Genomic DNA, 15,278 nt, shown 5'->3' on the forward strand with positions numbered 1-15,278 from the left:
CTGGAACAGAAACAGATTAAGCTCTGCCCTCATGGAGCAAGCTCAGTACCTACCAGAAAAGTCAATTGTAGGATAGTGTATAAACGTATATTGTATCTTCTTTTTTCAGGAAGGGGGGTGGTTATATCCAGTGATGCTTGGGGGTGATTCCTGGCTCCGTGCTTGGGGGTTGCTCCCAGTGGTACTCAGGAGCCCATGCAGTGCTAGGGATCAAATAGGTGGGCTAAAGCTATCATTCTGGCTATTTTCTATTTAAAAATTATTTTAATTGTTGGGATTATTTTTAATGCATTATTCATAACAAGCCATACAAAGTGAATTATTTAGGACCTGCTATGGGGGGGGGGCAGATGGGTGATGGGAAAATTCAAAATAATGGTGGTAGGAAGGCATTTTGGTGGCAGGATTGGTATTGGTATATTGAATGTAATATTATAAGCAATGTTATTAAAATAAAATAAAATTTTAAAAATTATTATTTTTGTATTTGGTGCTCAGGATTCCTGGTTTTCTACTCAGGAATCACTTCTGGTAGGGCTTAGGGGACCGTATGTGATGCTAGGGATCAATTCAGATCAGCAGTGTGAAGGCAAGTACCTTACCCACTGTACGATTTCTCCAGCACCTATTAAAATTTTTTTATTATTTATTTTAAAAGTGCCACATCTAGCAGTTCTGGGGGTGAGTGGGGGGCGGAGACACAGTAACTGTGCCCATGTGAGGCCCGGGTTTGTAGCTTCTTTACTGTTAGGAGAGAAAGGACACCTTGATTTAAGCACATAACTTTAAAAAGATCAGAGGAGGGGATCTTGGTGAACAGAATTAAAGGCTCCTATTAGAACTGAGATGCAGACTATGAGTCTCTATGCTGGGGTATCTTTTATTAAGAAGCTGAGTTTGACTGCAGTTCAGACAACAGCCGGCTCACGAGCAGAAGGCTGACCGGAAGGGACGCCTACTTGTTGAGGAAATTTTGCTCCTTCACCCAGTCCTGCAGATAGGGGCAGGAGTGGGCCGAGAAGATGCAAAGTAGAAAAGATTCCACAAGGAGAAGATTAAAGAAATGCTGCTGGATCAGCACAAACATCTCAAGAATGTGACACGTCAAAACCAGAGAGCTGTCACCTCCTATCAGAGGGGTCTGTCATCAAGAAGACAAGAAATAAGAGTTTTCAAGAATATGGAGAGATTCTTTGGACATCATTGTGGGAATGTAAACTAGTGTAGTCACTATGGAAAACGGTATGAAGGTTCCTCAAAAAAAATTTTATCATATAATACAGCAATTCCATTCATTTTTGGATTCTCATCCAAAGAATAAAAAATATTAATAAAAACAAATACATGCATACCCTCATGCTTACTGAAGCATTATTTGCATACGTCAAGCTATGAAAACAAAGTACCCACAGACAGAATATGCATAAAGAAGATGTGATATAGAGAAACAATGAAACACTGCTCTGCTATTAAAAATAAAATGGGTGGGGGGCAGAGTGATAGTATAGTGGGTAGGGCGCTTGCCTTGTACATTGACAGTCTCGGTTTGATCCCTGCATCTACAAAATGTCTTCTGAGCAGCACAAGGAGTCACCCCCGAGCACAGAGTCCCGAGCACAGCTGAATATGGCCCCAAAATAAAAAGAAATAGGGTCAGAGAGATAGTATGGAGGTGAGGCACTTGCCTTGCATGCAGCTGTGTTGAGCGTGACCCTGGTTTGAATCCGCAGCACCACATATGATCTCCTGAGCATTGCCAGAGGTTACTTCTGTGTACAGAACCAGGAAAAGCCCCTGTGCACCATCCGGGTGACCCCCAAACCAAATAAATGGAATCTTGGAACTTAGGACAACATGGGTGAAACTCGAAGATTTTATGCTAAGTGAAATAAGTTAGACCAGTGTTTCCCCTGGGATTGGTAGTAGCCCTAATGCATTGGGGGGAGTGTATTCTGTTGTTCATTGTTTGTTTACTTTTAAAAGGGAGATTTCTGGGGCTGGAGCGAGAGCACAACTGTTGGGGCGTTTGCCTTGCATGCGGCTGAACTGGGTTCGATTCCCAGCATCCCATATGATCCCCTGCGCACTGCCAGGAGTAATTCCTGAGTGCAGAGCCAGGAGTAACCCCTGTGCATCGCCAGGTGTGACCCCAAAAAGCAAATAAATAAATAAATAATAAAAAGGGAGATTTCTGGGTAGATGTTATGAAAATAATATTTTTGCAAAAGGGGTGGTAGGTCAAATAACTTTGAGAACCTCTGAATTAGATAAGAAAGACAGATTTCACTCATTTATGAAAGATAATGAAAGAAAAGCAGCAAACAGAACCAAAGCAAACTTAGGTACAGATGAGGGATTGGAATTTAACAGGAGGGAAGAGGGTGCTGAATGAGAACTAGACTTTAGAAAAGAAAAAATTATTTTATCAAAGAACTGAATTCCTCGATATTCACCCTGGCCCTCTTAGAGTGTCCTGGAGCTCACAGAAGGTCATTTGGTTCTCTGTTGAGAAATGCTGTTTCAGGGAAGTTTGCTTTTCTCCTCTTAGGGAAAATTCCTGCTCATCCCAAGAGGCTTCAACTTGAGAACATTTAAAATTGGCAAGTGATTCCATCCCAGATACCCTACTTACAAATATGTTGCCAAAACAAACAAACAAACAAACAAATATGTTGTCAGATTTACAGTGAGAATGACTGAATTTTTATCCCTAGAGCGATAGCACAGCGGGTAGGGCGTTCGCCTTACAAGCGGCCAACATGGCCGACCCGAGTTCGATTCCTCCGCCCCTCTCGGAGAGCCCGGCAAGCTACTGAGAGTATTCGATATGCCAGACACAGTAACAACAAAGTCTCCAATGGAGACGTTACTGGGCCCGCTCGAGCAAATCGACGATCAACGGGAGGGCCTTTACCTTTACCTTAGACTTTTAAAAAAGAATGCTCTCTTAATTCTCAAGTCAATTAATTCTCTCTCACCGCCATCCAAAATACTCACTCCAGCCAGAGTTTAAACTGGACTTTTTGTTTGGGGGCCATATCCAGCAATTCCCGACTTACTCATTGCTCTGCACTGACTGGTCCCTCCTGGTGGGGCTCTTATATGGGAATCTAGGGATTGCTGAGTTCTCCACATGAAGGCAAGCACCCTCATCTGCTGTACTGTCTCTCTGGGCCCTAAAATTGGCTTTCTAGATAAGGGGTATGAGTTCAATGGGCTGGAGCACATGATTCGAATGCAGGAAACCTTGGTTCAACTGCCTGGTTCCTCAAATACTGCCAGGAATGATCCCAAAACAAAAAAAATAAACAAACCAACTAGAATTTCTCCCCTCCCTGTACGACTGTGAATATTCTGGGTCTGCTCACAGCCCGTCTGCTCCTGCTGAATCAGTGCTCTGTCTGAGAGGGTGAAGACAAGCCTCCTTTCCAAAGGCTAATGGCAGCAATCAGCATTCCTTCGACCTTAGATCTGATGGAGAAAATTCTCCAAATTAGGGAAAAAATAAGCCTCACAGCTTGGGGTGGGGGGCTGGCGTGGAGCCAGACCTTGCCTGTAGGAGCCCGGATTCAGCTTCTGGCACTTACTCATGATGCCCCAACACCACAAGGAGGGATCCTTAACCTCCCAGATGGGGATAGTGCCTGAGCATCGCCAGGGGCCACTGGGGTCAGCCCTTCAGACCCTGAACTGAAGACCAGGTGGGTCCAGAATTGCCAGGAGGGCCCCCCCAGGCCTCCTGAGTGACACACTGGAGAACTTTCCACCTCCAAAAGAGACTAAGATAAAATTCCAGAAAGTGTTTACATAAAAAGAGTCGCATTGTAGGACTATCAGCTGTCTTGTGCTGGGGACAATTTTCAAGAAAATGGGGCCAGAGAAGTGACTTGGGCTGAATATCCATTCACTCGTTCCTTCCTTCATCACGGCGCCCTCACTTTCTGAGAAGTGATGTAAATGGTTCAAGTTCGTCCTCTGAACTGTTTGTCTCTACTACATTCACATTCTCAGCATTGCTAAAAGGGTCTTGAACGCACAGAGCATGAGCTAAGTACTTTGAACCGTTTCTATAGAAGGAGGATGAGAAAAAAAATGGTATCTATAAGACAAGGCACTAAAGCGGGTCATGGAATGCACTCCCAGTGGATCAGAGGGGATTACTGTCATTAAACTTTGTGTATCTCTAAAGTCTTCATCTTTATCTATTTTGGTTTTGTTTTTGAGCCACAGCTGGCTGTACCCAGGGCTTACTCCTGTCTCTGTGCTCAAGGGTTTGAACTGGAGTCAGCCACTTGCAAGGCAAGTATCTTACCCCTGTGTTATCCCTCTGACCACTGAAGCCTGTCTTTAAATAGGCTAACAAGGGGCTGGAGCGATAGCACAGCGGGTAGGGTGTTTGCCTTGCACACAGCTGACCCGGGTTCGATTCCCAGCATCCCATCTGGTCCCCTGAGCACTGCCAGGAGTAATCCCTGAGTGCATGAGCCAAGAATAACCCCTGTGCATCGCCGGGTGTGACCCAAAAAGCAAAAATAAATAAATAAATAAGCTAACAATAATAGTAAAGTAAAGTAAAGTAAAGGCCCTCCCGTTGATCGTCGATTTTCTCGAGCGGGCCCAGTAACGTCTCCATTGGAGACTTTGTTGTTACTGTGTTTGGCATATCGAATACTCTCGGTAGCTTGCCCGGCTCTCCGAGAGGGGTGGAGGAATCGAACTCGAGTCAGCCATGTTGGCCGCTTGTAAGGCAAACGCCCTACCACTGTGCTATCGCTCCATGCAGTTATGATTATGGATACATTTGAATGTAATTGTATCACAACACTGTATATTTTCTCTTTGCTGAACTTTTTCTTTGCTTCCTTCAACGCTCCAATTTTTTCCAAGGGACACTACAATGCCTTACTCCAAATTTCTGCTCTGGAGGAGAAAACCCAGCCATTGTTGCTGGCATAAATGTACATCTTAAAAATAAATAAATAAGAGAACAGGAAGAGATAATACAGGAGGTACTGCATGCAGCAATTCTTGACATTTGGTCGGTCCCCTTCAAGACTCACTCTTGAGCACAGAGCTAGGGGCAGCTTCTGAGTACCACTACATGTGGTGGGCCTGAAAGTCATGAGAGGAAGGAAGGAAGGAAGGAAGGAAGGAAGGAAGGAAGGAAGGAAGGAAGGAAGAGAGGGAGGGAGGGAGGGAGGGATTGAAGAGATAGTACAGCGGTTAAGAGGCACTTGACTTGCACATGGCCAATCCCAGCTTGGCACCAGATACGGTCCCCACCCCCCATCAACCTCCCCCAGAAACTATCACTAAGCTCTGGGCATTGCCCAGTGGAGCCTAAACACCAAAAGCCAAAACAACAAAACAGGTTTTCATGGAGGCTTCATTACCTGGAACTGATTGCTAATTCACTGGTCATGGGAATTGATTCAGCCTCTAGCTTCCTTCCCCACTCTGGATGCCTGGGGGTGGAACTGGAAGTTCCAACCTCCTAATCACATGGTTGCTTTTCTTGGCAACCAGCTCCCTTCTTAAGGTACTTCCAAATGTCAACTGATTAAGAAGGAAAATTAATCAATCTCAACACTACGGATATTCCAAGGATTTGAGGACCTGTAAGTCTGGAACTGTGGATAAAAACCAAATTTCAAGAAATTGATTTGTTTTGGTCATGTGAATGATCAATTATTTATATATAAATTATATATTACATAAAAATATATAAATTATATATATTATATATAAAATATATACCAGAATATCAATCATATAGCTTTTGTTACAAACACAGTTTTGTGGTTGTAGGGCAGGGTGGAAATTTCAGAGTGCCGGAGTGTCAGTTCATCTGTTGGAACATAAAGATCACGCTTGGGGCTAGAGCAATAGTACAGAAGGAAGGGTGTTTGCCTTGCAAACTGGGTGGCTGACCTAAGTTTGATCCCCAGCATTCCTTATGCCCCCCCCACCTGCCCCCAGCACCACCAGGGGTAGAACCAGGAATAATCCCGGAGCATTATCAAGTGTGAGAAAGAAAGAAAAAAAGAAAGAGGGAAGGAGGGAGGGAGAGAGCGAGGGAGGGATGGCAAGGGAAAGAAAAGAAAGGAAAAGATCAGTCTAGAATGGGAGAGAAGATAGCTCAATCAACTGAACACAGGCTTTGTGTGCAGAAGTCCTGGGTTCGAGCCCCAGGACCACGTGGTTCTCTGAACACTGCCAGGAGCCACACCCAAGAAGAGTCAGAAGTAGCCCTTGGGGAACTGATACATGTGACCCAATAATACTGAAAGGGAAAAAAAAATACAAAACAACAAAGGTTAGGCTGTCTGAAAATTGTGATATATGAGGAAATCGTAAAAGGAAGTGAGTTAGCCACGACTCAGACCCTGGAGAAAGCTGCCCGGGCAAACTCCTTATGGTGGGATTACGCCTGGGAGCTCAAGAACAGCCTGTAGTCATGAAACATTTGTCAGTCCAGTGAGCCCTGGTAACTGAAACAAAGTCAGGAGACTGTCAAGGGCCTGACCCCAGGCATGCCCAGTCATGTGCAGGCATGTTCAGACATGCCTGCTTCCAGAAGAGAAAGCTTTACTAGAAATCTGCATGAAGCACTGATGGCATCATTGCTTTAGCAGCTCAATACTCTGGGGCAGGTTCTCCTCACTCTCCTTTCCTAATTACACATCATGTTAGCATTCCAGGCCTGAGTCAGCAGTACCACCCGCCACAGCCTCTCATCAGGAAAGCCCCAGAAATCCCTAGCAGATAGATGGCAATGGTGTTCACTGAGGAGGTTCACTGAGGTGTTATCTGACTGCCCCTGAGAGCAAGGCAAGACAGTAAAAAGATAATTCAGCCTTTCTAGTCTCTAGAGAAGAAGTGAACAAAGAATATGAATATGGGCATTTGCTTAGGAAACCAACCCTCTTCCACAGCATTTTGTCATCCCCCGCCCCCTTTTTTTTAGTTAAATAGCGTCAATGAGGCACTCCATTGGTTCTCTAACAACTCTAGAATAAACAGGCTTATCTTGATTCTAAACTCCCGGGAAGATCTAGAAAGCTTGGTAGTTTCTGAAGTAAATTTAAGCGCTTCTACCCAGGAGTGAGGCGGTGGAGGGACCCGCCCTGCATCAAACTGCTGGCTTTAATTTTACATTGAGAGAGACTGAGAAAACAAGAAACTGACTTTCATGAAGCGAATAATAGGAAAAAGAAAATTAAGACATTTTGTTGACATAGATTTTAAAAGAAAAAAGATCTCTTTTGGGCAACACAAATCAATTCAAAATTTAGGAAAGCATAAGATCATAAAACTGCTCTAGTTACAAAATCCTTTGAAAAAATAAACACATATTACTGACTGAAATAATTATGCAGGCCTATTCTTACAGTTATGTAGTATCATGGGACATTTATTTTCAGTTAAGTAGAAAAATATGAATGACTACTGCTTGAAAGATGTGCTATTTTCCAAATTGAAAAGAACACAGTGAGGGTCTGGAGAGAGAACAGCTATACTTGGAGTATCTATCACGCTTCACTCAAGTGAGAGAAAGAATCCGGAGTTCTGACCTCCACGGACAATCAAGAATCAGGGATGCTGTCTCATTTGCGAAGGCGTAGAAAATCAGATGGGCTGGACACATAATGCGATTTGGAGATGACCGCTGGACTAGAGCCATTATTGACAGGATTCAACGGGACATCAAAAGATCGCTGGCCACCCACCTACGAGATGGTCAGACTTCTTCGTCAAGACCCTGAGTGATCGGTTTGAGGCTCTTCGTGTTCCTAGAACGAGCAGATGCCATTGGACTACACTAGCATGCGAAAGGGACAAATGGAGACATTACTGGTGCTGCTCGAGCAAATCGATGAGTAACGGGATGTCAAGTGATCAAGTGATTAGTTGACATTAGTGTTGAATTGGCAATAACTCACCTTCCAAAGACTGCGTATGACATATAAAGTAGCTTTGAATTTCAAAATGGAAGTCTTCTGACACAATATGAAAACAAATATCATTTAATACTGTTGCATATATATTCTGAAATTAAAATTTTGTGAAAAAACAAATGTGTAAAAAACGTGAGCAGAATTTTGAGAAAGGATCACATCCAGCATTTCTCAAGGGTTACTCCTGGCAATGCTGGGGGAACATATGGGATGCCGAGAATTGAAGCACCCTACCCGCTGAAGTATAAGCAGAATTTTTTTTTTAAATTTTTATTAGTGAGACACCATGAGGTACAGTTGTAGACTTAAAAATTTTTGTGCTTGGGTTTCAATTATACAATGATCAAATACCCATCCCTCCACCAGTGCCCATTTCCCACCGCCACGGGTCCCAGTATCCCCCCCACCGCCCCAACCCCCATCCTACCCTGCCTCTGTGGCAGGGCATTTCCTTTTGTTCTCTCTCTCCTATTGGATGTTGTGGTTTGCAAAAGAGGCAATGGGTAGCAATCATGTTTGGTCTATAGTCTACTTTCAGCATGCTTCTCCCATCCTGGGAGGATCCTCCCAACACCCTTTATTTGGTGCTCCCTCCTCTATCTGAGCTGCCTTTTCGCCTGGCATGTGTGGCTGGCCTCCAAGCCATGGAGTAAAATTCCTGGTACTAATCTCGGCCATTCTTGGGTGTTAGTCTCCTATTTTGTTCCTTTATGTTCCCCAGATGAATGCAATCTTTCTATGTCTATTCCTTTCTTTCTGAGTCCTTTCTATAAGCAGAATTTTTATTAAAATTTTTTAGCGTTCTTAGCCAAAAGGCAGAAGAGTTGGCTTTTTCTGTTTTGGGGACACGTCTGGTAGAACCCAGGGCTTACTCTTAGCCATATGATCAGGGACCACTAGTGGTGCCAACAAGCAAAACCAGATCAAACCGGTGTGCACTGCCAGTGTCCTACCCGCTATACTACCTCTCCAGCCCAGTCTTCCCACCCCCCTCTTTAAAAAAAAAAAATCTTTGTAGCAACAGAAACAAGAAACTGATATCTTTAAATGGGGCTGCAAAAACTCTCTCAATGTATGCTGAGTTAGCAAAAGCAACTATAGATTTTATTAGTAACAAACAATATACAGTCATAGCAAAAAAATAAAACACCAAAACCAATCCACCCCCAAATGAAACACACCTTTTCAGACAAAAAGATCATCTCTATTTTAAGAAGCATATGTGTTTTCACCAGAGGTACACATGACAGAGCTTTATAATTATTGTTGGGATTCTGGATCACTCTGAGTGGTGCTCAGGAGATTCTTTGGGTGAGCTTTAGGGATCTTTAGGGATCATTCTTGGTCATGCTTCGGGAACATGCAGTACCAAGGATCAAACTTTGGTTTCCTTAGATTGAATGGAATATTATATTAGCAGGAGGCAAATATACTCATCTAGCTTTCTAAAGGCAAACAATTTTAAGCTGATATACATTATTGGTTAATACAATTTAGAAACAGAGAAGCAGTGCAGACATATGAGATGAAAACTTCTTTTTCAATAGATATGTATTGAACATATTTTAATTTAGAAGCATGCATAAATTATGCAATAAACCAATTATTTAATATGGGAGATAACGGGCTGGAGCGACACCACAGCAGGTAGGCCTTGCACGCGACCAACCCGGGTTCAATTCCTCCGCCCCTCTCGGAGAGCCCGGCAAGCTATCGAGAGTACCTTGCCCGCACAGCAGAGTCTGACAAGCTCCCCGTGACATATTCGATATGCCAAACACAGTAACAAGTTTCACAATGGAGACGTTACTGGTGCCCGCTCGAGCAAATTAATGAACAACGGGAGGACAGTGCTACAGTGCAAGAGATAATAAATTACTATTACAATAAGTTTTTCATTTTTAATCAATTTTATTGCAGTGTCATCATTTACAATAGTATTGAAGTTATTGTTTCATTGACTTTGCTGCCACACCAGTGCCTCCTGCACAGTCCCTCTGCCTCTTGGCCTACCCAGGGCCGTATTTTACCAGAAGAGTTTCAGATGCCAAAAAGCCTCTAGTCATGCCCCATATTCATTAAGGTGGTACTGCGAGTTGCAATAGCAACTGACTTGGCTGAGCTTTTGGGTTCCGTCCCCTTAGCTCTGGGTCTCGCCCTCTTCACTGTTTTTGTCTCCTCATCAGAGATACTGCAGTTAACTCCCAGTCTTTTTCTTTTGTTTTGGGGCCACTCCTGAAGACACTCAGGGCTCACGCCTGGCGGTGCTGGCCTACCATATGGGATGCCCGCAGTTAAACCCAGGTCGGCTGTGTGCAAGGCAAATGTCCTTCCTGCTGTATTATTGCTTTTGCCCAATCCCTTAGGCTTTATCTCCATTCTAAAAAATTTCCTGGGAGGTATGGTGCCACCCATCAGGTCAACCTGTACCTGCAGAGCAAGTGCATCAGCAGCCTGATGGTGCCTTCAGGCTTCCTGATACCCCAAAATTGCTGCTGTGCCTCTGGCGGGACCCCAACATCTTGGGATCAACTTTGTTCAGGAATTAAATGGCCAAAAGTTAGGTATGTGGGAGTCATGCCCACAAACACCTCCGGCTCAGCCATACAAGCTCATTTATCGACCCTGCTTCAGAGACCCACAAATAAATCTCGAAAGAGATCAAAAGGAGGCCATTTAAACGCATTAATGATTCAGTGGGCTGGAGCGATAGCACAGCGGGTAGGGCGTTCGCCTTACAAGTGACCAACATGGCCGACCCGAGTTCGATTCCTCCGCCCCTCTCGGAGAGCCCGGCAAGCTACGGAGAGTATTCGATAAGCCAGACACAGTAACAACAAAGTCTCCAATGGAGACGTTACTGGGCCCGCTCGAGCAAATCGAGCAATGATTCAGAGACTCACAAATGAATCTTGGAGAGCAGCACGCTGCAGAGATGTCTCCCTCCCCACTCAGGCCAGGCTGATTTCACCAGGGCACCTCAGAGGGGTCAGGTGTGTCCCTCGGTCTGCCCCATATGAACTCTGGCAGCCATAAATCTCCAGAACCCAATTGCTGCCAAGCTCATGGCCTACCTTCTCAGCCTCATCCCGACCCCCCTTCCCCCCCGCCGCCCCATACACACACATGCATCAGAACGAACCTGCTAAAAAACCCAAGTATGTGGTACCAGTGACTGAAAACTACAGGCTTCATGGCAATCTCCCCCCATCTCCCCACCATTCCGGTTCCCTGAATGTTGAGTATTAACGGCCATGATTCAGAGACTCACAAATGAATCTTGGAAGAGAGTAGCATGCTACAGATATGCCTCTAGACCCCAAATATTTAAAATTTTTAGAATTCCAGGAGCGCATGGTCACTTTCATGGCTGCGTGACACCTCATACTATTCATGGCAAGCAATACAAAGTAAATTATTTAGCATCTGCCTAAGGGGCAGGCTGGGGTTGTGGTGGGAAGATTCAAAGTAATGGTAGCAGGAAGGTGCAATGGCGGAGATTGGTGTAGAAATATTGAATGTAAACAATTACTGTGAACAACTTTATGAAAAATTAAAAATTTCCTGACTTCTGTGCTTTTCGTCTGATTATTTATCACCTTTAATAGGGTCTGGGGACCAATATGCCTACATGTGAGCTACAAAATCTTCCTCCTTCCCGTCTTTTTGTTTTCTATTTCAGGCAGTGGTACTTTTCGGGGGTGCTGAGCACTAAATCCAGAGACCAACATGTATGAGATATATGTATGCTACTGTTGAGTCATAGACCTGACCCTCAGACAATGGCTTGACTTCCTCCCTCACCTTCCATTTCCAGTTGATTCCATCTATTTAATCCTAGAGTTCACCCACTTTTTGTATCTCAAGGCCCCACCAAAACACCTCATTAGAGTTGTCTCCCTAAAAACCCACTAGTATCTATTTGGATCTTTCATTTGTTTTGTTGGCAGTGCTCAGGATCACTCCTGGAAGTGCTTGGGGGACCATGTGTGGTGCCAAGGATGAAAGTGGGATGGGTTTTGTGGAAAACAAGTGCCTTTATCCTTGCAATCTCTCTCTGTCCCATCTCATCCATTTATTGTGATATTCAAAACACGTCTTGCTTTTACCAGGATTTTAACATAGTTTACAAGGTCTTACCTTTCTTATTTCACATCATAACCTATCTCCTCACCTCCAAATAAAATCTCTAAGGTCTGGGCAGTAACACAGTGTGTAGGGCACTTGTCTTGCATGCAGCAGACATGGGTTCAATCCACAGCATCCCATATGGCCCCCTGAGCATCACCAGGTATGCTCCCCCAAAACAAAGCAAAACTAATAATCATTCTCTATACTTCAGGATTTTTATTTTTAAACTCATTGTAATTTCTATCACTAATGTGTCTGTATATTGGTAGTCACTCTTCCCAGAATGCAACCTGTTCCTTTTGCTTGGCTAACTTCATATATTGCAGTCATCCTCTCCCTGTGGGTACTTACTTGAGGTTGCTTTGATTTTTTTTGTTCACACCTGCAGCACAGAGTGATTATTTTTGGCTCCGTGCTCAGAGATCATTCCTAGAGGGAGTTGGGGGACCATATGGGTTGCTGGGAATCGAGCCCGGATCAGCTGTGCAAAGCAAGTGGCCTACCTGCTGTACTCTCTTGGGCTCCCTCATCTACCTGGACTGACAACCAACACTGTGAAACATTCTTTGTAATATACTCCCAGAGGCCATGTTCCTGATCTGTCAATGCAGACCATTCGCCTGCATTAGTGCTAATAAATACATCTTATTTTTATTTACTGTCTAGTTTTTTCTGCTATACTGATGTTTTTAAAGATCCTGGCAAACACAGGTTTGTCTTTCTTGGATATCTGCCATACAATGTTTTTTCTTGGGCCACACCAGGTAGGGCTGGAGTGGGGTGGGGTGGGTGGCAGCATGGGATGCCGGGAAAGCACCTGACCATTATGCTATCTCCAGTCCTGGCACACAAGATGTTTAATAAGCACGAATGAGGGCAATTACCACTGTATCCTGGAAGTCAGCAAGTTTAAATCTAATTCAGGCTTGGAAACTGAAATGCAAGACAGAATGTACCCACAGTAATCTGTTTTCCATTCTTTGAAACAGACTTTCACTTTTGGCCATTCTATGTACCCATTCACCCAACTATTTACTGGTGCGTCAATGCAAAGTGTTTAGTTTATGCTTTTGCTTTTAAATATTTTTTATTTTTGCTTTTTGGGTCACACCCAGCGATGCACAAGGGTTACTCCTGGCTCTGCACTCAGAAATTATCCCTGGCGGTGCTCAGGGGACCATATGGGATGCTGGGAATCGAACCCGGGTCAGCCGCATGCAAGGCAAATGCCCTATCTGCTGTGCTATTTCTCCAGCTCCTAAATATTTTTTTTAAAAATAAATGGTTATTTAAAACAGGTATAATTTTGTTGGTGGTGGTGTATGAAAGGCAAGTGCCTTACCTGCTGTCCTGTAATACCAGCCCCTCGTTATTTTGAAAGGAAATAGAAGAAATCCCACATTATTTCACAGAGAAAGATCTATCCTTTATGTTGTCAGAAGGGAGGTGAGGGTTCTGTTTCATGGGTTCCGGCAGATCTGGGATGGAGACAGGTCAGCAACGCCACATCTATACACAAAAGCCGGCTTTCTCCCCCCAATGTCATCCAAGCAGCATAAAAGTAAAAATATCAGGTTCTCTTTATTTGTAACAGACAAACCCTGAATTTTTCTCATCAAACACTGACTGAAAAACAAGTGCAGTTACATCCACAACAGACGTTGATCAAGTGTATGTCCGTAACACTTCTCCTGGACTTCTGTTTCATACTGGCTTTTTTTTTTCTTCTGAAGGAATTTTCTTTTCATTGGGATGATGATCTCCACAGCAAAAAAAAAAAAAAAAAAAAACAAAAAAAAAAAGCGTACCAGATTCTAGTTCTAGAAGTATGTATTTTACTCATTTCTATACACAATCTTCTTGCTGCATTCCTATTGATGTCAGTCATATATTATAACACCATCACCCTCATTTATACTAAGACTCCCACCCCTTTTACTTTTTTTTTGGTCACACACGGCTGTGCTTATGGCTGACTCCTGGCTCTCTGCTTAAGGATAACTCCCGGCAAGGTTTGTGGGGCCATATGTGGTGCCAAGGATTGAACCTGGGTCTTCTGTATGTAAGGCAAACACCTTATGCTCTGTTCCCTATTATAAACCCCTTCAAGCTGTTTTTACAATTAAGAATTTGCACATGGCACATACCAAACCCGCTAGTAAAGCAGACAAGTCCCATGATTCTCTCTGCACTGAAATACCTTCTTCCAGCTTTTGGGAAACAAGTATGTTGATTTAAGAGATACAGAAAACATTTTAGACCCCAGCACAATAAAATATATCGTTGAAAATGAAGAACCAAAGAATATTTGAAACAAAAACAGAAATTCACAATAATCACACAACAGATTAAAATCCTGTCAATGAGGCTTTTCAGAGAGTTTTTTAATTTCAAATATGCTGGAGGTGGGAGGAATAGAAATCCTAAAGGGCATATTTTATAAACATGTCTCTTTGTGCTTTTGTTTTGTTTTTGGATCACTCCTGGTGATGCTGAGGGTTACTCCTGGCTCTGCACTCAGGAACTGCTCCTGGCAGGGCTCAGGGGATCATATGGGATGCTGGGAATCGAACCCGGGCTGGCCGCATGCAAGGCAAACGCCCTACCCACTGTACTATTGCTCCAATCCCATCACTAACATTTTTTTAAAAGTGAATAATATGTTAAGAGGGATTATCTATTCAACTCAATGTATTGGAAAAGGGTATCAATAATTGCTTCTAATACTCAACTATTAAGAAGTCAAAGGGCTGGAGCTGAAGCAATAGCACAGTGGGTAGGCTGTTTGTCTTACATGCAGTCAGCCTGGGTTTGATCCCCAGCACCACACATGGTCCTCCATGCCTGCCATGAGTGATCCCAGAGCACAGAGCCAGGAGTAATCCCTGAAAACCTCTGGGTATGTCCCCCAACAGCACATACAAAAATGGCTGAAAGGCTGAAACACATTCTGTAAGTACATGTATGACAGTTTCTTAAGTGGAAACCAGGTATTCCCTTACAACTTAATTATCCCTTTAAAAATCATTAAATCCATTACATTATTTACTATTTTGCTACTTTGCTTCCATATTTGTACTTATATTTTCAAGGGGTTCTTCTTAGTGTTGGGCAGTATTTGTTCTTGCCTTGATGCCTAAGAACTCTTTCCAGACAGACACCTTGAAAAGGCTGGAAATAATTCACTCC

The sequence above is a fragment of the Sorex fumeus genome, unplaced genomic scaffold (genome assembly GCF_029834395.1).
Source record: "Sorex fumeus unplaced genomic scaffold, SorFum_2.1 ptg000081l, whole genome shotgun sequence".
NCBI lineage: Eukaryota > Metazoa > Chordata > Mammalia > Eulipotyphla > Soricidae > Sorex > Sorex fumeus.